Here is a 9,954-nt window from a genome sequence, read left to right on the forward strand (position 1 = left end):
AAAAAAATGTTTCAACATAACTTTTAGTCAATGCAGACAGTTTTGATATAGAAAACGATATTTTTAACACTAAGAGACAGTAAGTGAGCACAGAGAGTGGTCAGGAATAAACGGGAGTTATTAACATTCTAGTTGAAATCAAGAAGAAATGGACATGGCAGGGCATTTCATATTCAGGCAAGCTAGCTCATAGTGGCTATAACGTAACTGCACTGCATTTCAAGAGAAGGCAAACGTCACAGAGGGAGGCAGAAAGGTGGGCGGATGAGATCAGGAAGTTTGTGAGGACTAGGCGGGTGCAGCTGGCACAAGAAACAGTTAATTAGCTGATGTATACAGCAGAGGTCTTTGCCCTACACACCTGATGTCAATGGTGTGCATTGAAAAGTACTCATAAAACTTCCCAAAAAATATGAGTTTACCATGTTATGCCATTATTGTTATGCATACACCTGAGTCACACACACTGTATGCCATGTGCGAATTATCCTTTCTTTAGCTGGTCTCTACAGAAAGTGCAGATTATATATCTGGAAATTAGAGTATGTTTCTGATGCATTTTTTATTGCATGCATAGTTCATCTCTGTCTTTTAATTCCTGCATATGGCTTCATTTTTTTTTTGTTCTTTGTAATGAAATTGTGGTCATTTCAATGTAAATAATGTACATAATAAATAAACTTGAATTTTCAATGACTTCGAAGTCTTCCCTGCATATCATGCCTTCTTCGAGAAAATGAATGCATCGATTGCTTTTACTTGCATAGAAAAGTTGATGCATGGTGTGAAAGCTGCAGGTACTGTATGTTCTGCTAAATTTATGATGGGCATGGGGTTATGCTTTCAGTTCTGAGATTTTTTTTTAATTATATTAAGCAGAAATCTTCAACATTTAGGGTATAATTTATGAGAAAATCCACAGTTGGTTCTAGCTAGAGCCAGTAGCATCACCCATCTTGGATATGGTGGCTAGCCACCATATCTTGGAAGCCAATTCTGCAGCAGGGTGATGCTACATTCACACCAAATCGGTCTAGGGGCGGAGCCTCCGCTTTTCACGTGACCAATGACGTCATGACATCGGCAAAAAAAAAAACAAAAAAAGCTTTGCTCCGGCGCGGCGGCTGCGTGGAAAGCGTCGCCGAGCTAAGTCACCTGCTTCAACTTTAGAGCCATAACGGCCGCTTGTGTACCTTGCACTCACTGTAGATAGCCAGCAGCGGGAACTTAAAATTCCTTATGCTAGTACAAGCAGTCTTTCCAGCTGTTTATACACTTTTTCTTTTTGCAAATCTTCGCCGAAAGAGCGCGCGAATCTCGTTCAGTTTCACACTATAATATAGCTGTGGCAACAGAAATGTGAGTGATGATTATACAAACTTACTATGTGCACTCGATGTGAGCTTAGATATATTGTTCTTGAACGATACCTTTAATTGTGATCATTCGAACCGCGCATTTGCGCAGCTACGCCGATCATCAAAATTATAGGCTTACCGATCTATAGCTGCATATTGCGCAGCTTAATTCTATGCAGCTAATAAAATGGCACATTTTTAGCTGGCATGGCATTTCGTCAGCACTTACCTCGATCATGCACAGAACTTTCATGATGGGGTCGTCATTGAATTCACCAGCTAGCACGCGCACACACACACACACACACACACACACACACACACACACACACACACACACACACACACACACACACACACACACACACACACACACACACACACACACACACACACACACACACACACACACACACACACACACACACACACACACACACACACACACATATATATATATATATATATATATTGTAAGGTGTTTATAGGAGCACCAAGACCGCAAGCAACGTCCGCAAACCAAAGCGACGGGGGTAGCGTTCTAATCAACAGGGCAGTGCCAACAAGGCTCCGGCTCCACTTTGTCTACCTCTTCGGGTTGGCGCGCGAGCTGATGGCGATCGGGATTACTACAATACCCCCCGGCGGAAAAGGAGCCAAAAAGGAGCCATCCTGGCGACTCATGGTGAGGAAAGGGTAGGGGGATCATAATACGGCTTGAGGCGGTCGACATGCACAGTTTCTCGGCCGCGGCGGCGATGATCTGGAGATGGGTTCAAGGGCTCTACTACGTAATTGACGGGAGAAGATTGTTCGAGAATGCGGTAAGGTCCATGATAGCGCGATAGGAGTTTGGATGAGAGGCCGGGTGCAGAGGAAGGCACCCAGAGCCAAACGAGGGCACCTGAGGGATATGAAGGCGCTGGATTTGTAGGGTCCCGGTTATGCTTTTGTTGAGCCTGGTTCTCCGTTGTGAAGGAGCGCGCCAATTGTCTGCATTCTTCGGCAAATGTGTGCGCTTCAGACAGTAGAGTGGTCTCTGAAGCGTCGGGTTGGTAGGGCAGGATAGTATCCATGGTGGACGTGGGTTCACGACCATATAAAAGAAAGAAGGGGGAGAACCCAGTCGTAGTCTGCGTAGCCGTATTGTAGGCGTACGTTACGAAAGGCAGCACTTGGTCCCAATTAGAGTGAGCGCTATCAACGTACATGGCTAGCATGTCACTAAGAGTGCGATTAAATCGCTCAGTCATGCCGTTCGTTTGGGGGTGATACGCTCCCAGACGGCCACTGACGTCCGACGGACAACCGAACTCGGCCGCAACTCGGCGGCCGATTTCGGACGTCCGCCGGAATTCCGGCGTACGTACGAAAGCGGATGGTCGAATCCGTTCGCCCAGCGGACAGCCGCCGTACGTCCGCCACTGGATTTGCTTTTACACAGCTATGATATAGTTTGTAGTCGTCGTGCTCGTCTGAACTGCGTATAAATCAGTAATGCCGTCAAGTCTGCATTATATGATGCCAGAGCGAATCGATGCGATAGAAAGCGTTTCCATTAAACAGTTTTTTTTTATTTTCCGCATGTTTCATCGTTGAATTCTTCCATCCAAAATTTTTGATTAAAAGTTAAATGACCATTAAACATGTTTCTATCATGATGCTTCGGTGAAATTTTAATCAGTGGCTGAATAGACGCAGCAAGCTCAAAAAGAACGAAACCGAACCTATCCTCAAAAAAATCTGAAATGAGCCAATCCAATCCACCTGACAAATTGAAGTTTAGTCATGGAAGATGGCTTCACGTTTCCGTGTTCTGCATTTTCTGCGCAGTTACAAATACCTACGGCTGTAATGCACTGCTAACATTGTTTTTGCTGTGGCTTGGTGCGGCTGGCACACTTTGTTCACCCGCTGATTCCAAAGTAAGTATTTCACCGAACTTTTGTTTCTTTAGTTGAACTTTTCGATGCACCGATAGTGGTGAGCTTTTGCGTAAGGAAACGGCTCTGTACAGCAGCCGAACGGTCGAGTGTTTTAGGCAAGACTGACAGGATGGCTCCGCGCCGACTAACTAAAGTGCAGCCTCAAGTCTGAGGGCCATCTTTTCGGCATTACTGGACGCTGCGCCAGTAAGCAGCGCAACTCCTCTGTCTCTGATAAAGGAGTGCCTGCCCGAGCTTTAAAGGAGTTAATTTGTTAACCATGCGCAACGTGCTGAGTTGTAAAAACTGTACGAGAAAACTTTTGCACTCCTCGAGCCTATCGTGCGACATGCCTACACTTGTGAAAACGGCGCGTTTTTTTTTTTTTTTTTTTTTTTTTTTTTTTTTTTTGTCTTAATGGACAGCCGCTGATCTTTCTCTCTCGAGCTTTACGGCAACTACAGTTTCTAGAAGGAACGGCTGTAGCTACTAAATAACTAAAGGTTTAGTACTCTCCTTCAGCTTTGACAAACCAGGACAGCACCTTGCGCATGTTGGTTATGCATGTGGGACCGAACCGCGCAGAACAACCGGACAAGGAGATGAGAGAAAAAAAGTCAGCACTTGTCTTTTTCTTGACCCGTTGTTCTGCGCTGTTCAGGCACGAATTTGACATACCGCCGCCGCGATACAGTTGGGCTGTGAGCTCTGGTGTCTGCAACGCCTTCTTTTATGCAAAACAGGCGTACTGGGAGGCCATGCAAGCCGCGGGCTCAAAAAAAAAAAATAAAAAAAAAAAAACGAGTTGAGCAAAAGTGAGATGAAAACAAAATTGTTGTTGCTTTGTCCTTACAGATATTCAAAGGCTCCTCAGAACTTCACTGCATTATTGACAGCGAGATAATGCCAAAGCTGCACTAGAGCCATGCAGCACCTTATAGTGCATGATACTGAGCTTATGTGTCGCACTGAAAGCTCTTACCAAGTTCTTAGATTATCATATTAAAGTAGCTTTAAACCCATGCTTGTTAATACAGTGATAGCCATAAATTGAATCTAGGGCATCATGCTCACATACAAGGCTTCTGATAACCGCTGGTCACATGATGTGGGCTATAGCAGAAACCTGTACCTGGTCATCTTACAAGCATTTGTGCAATTGATGCTTTTAATGTGTTGTAAAAGATTTTGTAATCTGTTTCTGTATGGGAATGCTTTCCTTATTGAAGGCTAACATTTGGCTTGCTACAGCAAAACCTCTACCTAGTCATCCTAAAAACAGCACCGCAGTTGGTGCTTTTAATGTATTGTAAAAGTATTTGTGTTCTGCTTCTGTATGGCAATGCTTTTCTCGTTGAAGACTAGCATGAGGCTTCCAAAAATTTTTCAGATGCCATTTGCTGTAGCCGATTTCGTAGGCCAACAGGAAGCAGCACTTTGAACATGGAAAACTGTCATCCACGGGGGAAAAACAGCAACATCCCTTTGCATTCTCATTTCTTTGGTATGGCTAAAAGTGAGTATTGTATCATTATCTATATTATTAATATTGAATCATGATTGTCAGGGTTGAAGTTGTTTGAGCGTGATGATATTAAACACACAGGACATCCCTTCGACATTAAGGTTTTAGCTTGTTTACATGTAGGATGTAGAACTGGTTTCAACAAACTTTATGCAGCAAATTCTTTTTACATTGTCCACCATGTTACTTTTTGTCATTGGACACAGTCGTCCACTCTTAGCTTGAATGGGAATGTGTGGCATGCAGTTTGCAAAATAGCAATGCATCCGTCACAGCCATGCATCAAGGCTAAGTGGCTTGTGCGTAGAGGGACCAGCCGCTCCAGCTTCACGTCATCTGCCTCTTTACTCCGGTGTGCAGACGTGCATTGAGGCAAAGTGGTTTATGTGTAGAGAAACCAGGAGCTTCTTTGTCACATCTGGCTGTTTGTTACGGTGTGCAGATGCGCATCGAGGCAAAATGGCTGATGTGTAGAGGGACCAGGATCTGCTGCTTAACATCCTTCGCCTCTTTACTACAGTGCACAGCCGTGCATTGATGCTAAGTGGCTTGTGCATGGAGGGCCCAGGAGCTGCAGCTTCACTTCTGCCTCTCCGCTCAGGTACGCAGGTGCGTATTGAGGCAAAATGGCTTATGCATAGAGGGACCAGGAGCAGCTGTGTGGCGTAGTGTGTATATTTGCTATGGTGCGTATCGAAGTACAAGGGGGGGCTCATGTGTAAAGGTACCATGAGCTGCTGCTTCATGTCGTCTGCCTCTTTACTATGGTGCGCAGGCATGCATCAAGGCAAAGTGGCTTATGCATAGAAGGACCAGGAGCTGTTGCTTCACATCTGCTATGATGCGCAGCTGCGTATTGTGGGTGGTGGTGGAAAACATTGCCATCAGATACAAATACAGGAGGTTACTAGCTGACCCTGAGGGGGCCTGTCCTGACAAAAACAAGGGGTCCCTAGTTTGGGACCCCAGTGGTGGTAGAGGGACTAGAGGCTGGTACTTCACGCTGTCTGCCTCTCCGCTACGGTGTGCAGCTGCGATGGATGCAGTGGCATCTCAAAAAGTGGATGCCACGCACTCGCATGTTCAGCCTGAGTGGACGACTGTGTACCTGCTATAGCTTTGTTATTCATAGAATAAACCTAGGCCAAGTTGGATAAATTATAGCTCACCTCATATGTGGTCAGCAAAGAAAAGCCACTCCAGAAAATCTGATGCATTTACTGTCATAGGGTTCTTATTCGTATACATGCTGCTGACAAGTCAGATTCTTCACCCTCAGAAATGCCAGAAAAATAACCAAGGGTGCGTCTGCAATTGTCTAGCTTGCTCTTTCTCTGCAGACTTGAGTCAGATGTGTGTTCCATTGCTGTGGGTGGGACAGGCGTGAATCTTTGATTTAAGCTTGCAACAAGTACGTTATTGTAGTTTAAAGGCAAAACGGTACTAATAATCGTAGCCCCCCGTGGCCTTTATCCCCTTTTAATAGTGTTGCTAGACACTGAATTACTAGTTTACTCTGCACTGTTTCTGTCTAGTTAATGTGCGGAGATGTACATATATTTATGGAGTTGTCGACTTTGTACTTAGAAACATTGTAGTGTTATCTGATGTGTTGCTTTCATTTCTTTAATGATTTCTGTAAGGGATCGGTGGGTATGCTAGGCACCATTATTAGTCTGCTCTTTTTGGGTCACCTGTTCAATGCCCAGCTGCGGCCGTCTCCCACTTGCCCTCGGACAGGAGGCGGAGAGACGCGCACAGATAGGCAGCTACAGCAGCTACAGTGCTTAACGGAAACGTAGGCAGAGAGGGAAAGAAGTCCCCTCTTCCGAGGACTTTGCTGTCGCACTCGAAGACGCGGGGACAGGCAGTTTGTTCTCGTTGCTGTGTCATGTAGGGGGCTCATTTTTATTTAAGGAGCTTTACGAACAGTATACAACTAAGGGGTCCTTAGTACTAAGCGTACTAAGGGATCCTTAGTACGCTGACTGGACCCATCACCCAGAGGCAGCACAGCTTTGAAACGAGCACCTCTTTTGGAAGAACTGCTTATCGTTCAAAGAAAAAACACTGTCAGGTTGAAGGGTGTAAAGCCCTCTTCCTTGTTGGGGAGCCCATAAAAGTGACAATTATTCAGTGCAGGCGCGCTGAGTGGGGTCTCGTGGAGGATTCCAACCCTGGATGTTAACAATGGTGGGAGATAGCGGCGTTGAAAAAGGGCAAGTGTGTAACAGTGACGGTATGATGTGGGTTGGCTCTTCTGATGTGGTCCGCAATGGTGCTGACGCGGATGCCAATAATTGCAATAATTGCCCTGTAAAAGGAGCCGCCAAGGATGCAAGCTTTGGGCAATGGTTGCGCACGTGGGACACCGTTTTGATGGGTTCTAATTATTTATTTTCTTTTTTTTTTCCTAGGGGAGAGAGTTTGGCATGTGACCTAGTGAGCCAATCATTTCGAGGTCCATTCTCTAAATTCCGTTTGTTGTGAAACGAATTTGTTGTCTCTTTTGCATTGCTTGTATTAGGGAGAGGGTGAAGAACTTATGAAAGTGGAAAGACATGCGAAAATGTTTGTTAGCCAGTCATGTGTGAGTTCGTTGTCATCGGGGAGAAGAAATGTGGGCGGAGTCCCGAAGTTAATGAAACGGCCCCGCGGCCTGGAGAACTCGTTCTGAGCTAGATTTTGATCTCTTTACTCTTCGGCATAGATCATGGTCATTGTTTCACCTGTTGTAAATACGTACATTCATGTATAAAATTTTCAGTTCATCTTCCTCTCCGTGTGCAAGTTGTTGTGGCCAGATGCAGTAAATTCACTATTTTCATTTCTATATAATGTGCCTTTCTGAAGATGGTGAGCTCTTTTGTCCAATCCTGTAAGAAAGCTGCAAAGCGCTCCCAAATCTTCCACAAAACTGTGTGATATCTTTAATACTAACTGCGGCTTGGTGTCACTCAAAACATGTAATTGAGGTAGATTTCTTCCCCCCCCCCCCTCTTTTTGTTCGTTCAAATGAGGATCAGCGGACACTAACTCTTGCTTTTGTAATGCCCTAGGCCCCGCCTTAAGGTAGTACTCCAATGTCGATACCATTTTTATAGCTATGGCTGTCCAACAGCACTAATGTCTTTTATACACTTATTTTACTAATCTCTTACCCAAGTGGTGGCTTATACTGCGGGGGCGAAAGTCTGGACAGTATGTCTGTAGATTTTGGACTAGAATCGCGATGTAAACGAATTGTGACCTTATTTCTCTTGCACACATGAAAGAACTAACGTTCAACTTTCACATCGACAAGTATGGTCCGAGTTTCCTGGTCGATGTGAAAGTTATGCTTTGATTGCAGTTTGTGTAGTCCACACACTTGTCCCCGATATTACATAGGGGCAAATTAGGCGCCTTTACAGGGGCAGTTTCTTTGGCGCCCACTACCTTCCCCATAAAAAAGCTACAGTGTTTCTTGTGAACAGCTGGCTGCATTTATAAATACCATTATTTTTTTGTAATTTGTTGCGCGTAGTTGAGAAATCCGTGACATACATCCATGCTGCATGCTGCCGGTAATACATCAGGAGCTTGTGGTTATCAGCTTTTTGTGTTTTGTGTAACTATAAGCCTTGCTATTGTAATGTCACATATAGCGCTGTGGGTAAACAAATAACTTTACTTTTAACTCTTGTAGAAGCATGAACACTGCGCAATCACTGCGGCGGGCTATGCTTCCACATTGGGCTTTAGCCACATGTCAAATGTCTATCTTTATTCTGCTGCAGCAGCTTGCATGTTATCAGATAAGTTAATTCGTCGCAACTGCTCTAAGGAGACGCTTTCTAGACGCTTGTAGCCTAGATGTTGATGTCGATATACCCCCGACACGCCCAGGGAATGTCTTCAGTAGAGGGTACATGGAAACCAGCGAAATGTGCAGTTTACAGAACAAAAAGGTAACAATTTTAAATGATATTATTTATCACTTCTTTTCAGAGCAGGAACAATGACTTTAGAAATCTGCCTGTTAAACCGCTCAAAATGCAGGTTTCTGCCGCCAGTGCATACCTGTGTAATACTGCAATGCTCTGGCTGTGCTTTATGTTCATATACAGCATCCTTTATGCTTAATTTCTCTGCATGTGCACTCCATGTCTTGGGCATTGCTGAGGGCGCATAGCAGCAAGCATAACATGCCATGTTTGTTCAGAGTGGCATGTTCAAAGAGACGACATAAAAACATTAAAATACTGAATGCCAGGTTCTGGTCAAACTACGTTTGTATCTTTTGTTAGTCTGCATGGGTTTTGCTGCAGTTATATGACCTTTCTATATAGTATGTGACAGTTCTGAATGGAGATGCATGCATACAGTGCCATCTGGAAAAAGCAATTGAGAGAAACTGGCAGTTGCCCTTGGAGATGTGTAATCAAAGTTCAGCACAGATAACTTGAATTTCATTTTCCCTTCTATTGCAGGAGGAGCCCAGCCTGCTCTTTCCATCTTAGGCCTGAAAGACTAGCAACAGCTGATCGAGCAAATGCGCAGGATAGTAACTGCTCCTGGAATCCCGGCCTGCGGAGGCCGCCCACACAGAACTCGATCATCTCGCTAATTCCGAAATATTAGGTTTCAATAAATACCTTTTCCTCCACCACCTCCCCAAGGGAAGAGCTGTCACGGCCAAGGATAATTCAAAAAATTATTCAAGTAGATTCTTAATACTCCAGTTGGCCTGCATTTTACCATGCCATTCCTTAACATCGATATTTTTTTAGTGTAGACTATTTATGCATGCAGTTTTTGCAATAAAGGCAAAAAAAAATGCTTTTTTTACAACCTCGCATGCTGGTATGCCTATGCACTTAGCATGTTTTCAGGAATGGTGCATTTGTGTAAAGCTCAGCTAGCATATGTGCCTCTTTGATGGAAGTTTTAATTGCACCCTACTGTTCAGTGCTTTGTGTGTGAAAGTAAAGCAGACAACAGGAAACTTGAACCTGTTGCATATTCTATTGTCTGCTTTACTCTCACGACAAAGGCATTGAGCACTAGTATGTGACTGAAATTTCCATGGCACATGCTTGCTGAGCTTTACACGAATGTTATTGGCAAGTTTTTACACGAATAGCGGGCCCTGCAAGCATGTTCC

General features: G+C 44.4%; 1 long non-coding RNA gene across 1 annotated transcript; it reads left to right on the forward strand.

Moving 5' to 3' along the window:
• Nucleotides 1-3,129: 3,129 nt before the first annotated feature.
• LOC146204597 (uncharacterized) lies at nucleotides 3,130-9,455 on the forward strand. The gene is made up of 3 exons (XR_014703970.1): nucleotides 3,130-3,283; nucleotides 4,674-4,799; nucleotides 9,281-9,455. It is a non-coding gene; the product is annotated as an uncharacterized LOC146204597 (long non-coding RNA).
• The last annotated feature ends 499 nt before the right edge of the window (nucleotides 9,456-9,954 follow it).

This window comes from Amblyomma maculatum, chromosome 1, assembly GCF_055883805.1.
Source record: "Amblyomma maculatum isolate TAMU_Amacu chromosome 1, ASM5588380v1, whole genome shotgun sequence".
Taxonomy (NCBI): Eukaryota; Metazoa; Arthropoda; class Arachnida; order Ixodida; family Ixodidae; genus Amblyomma; species Amblyomma maculatum.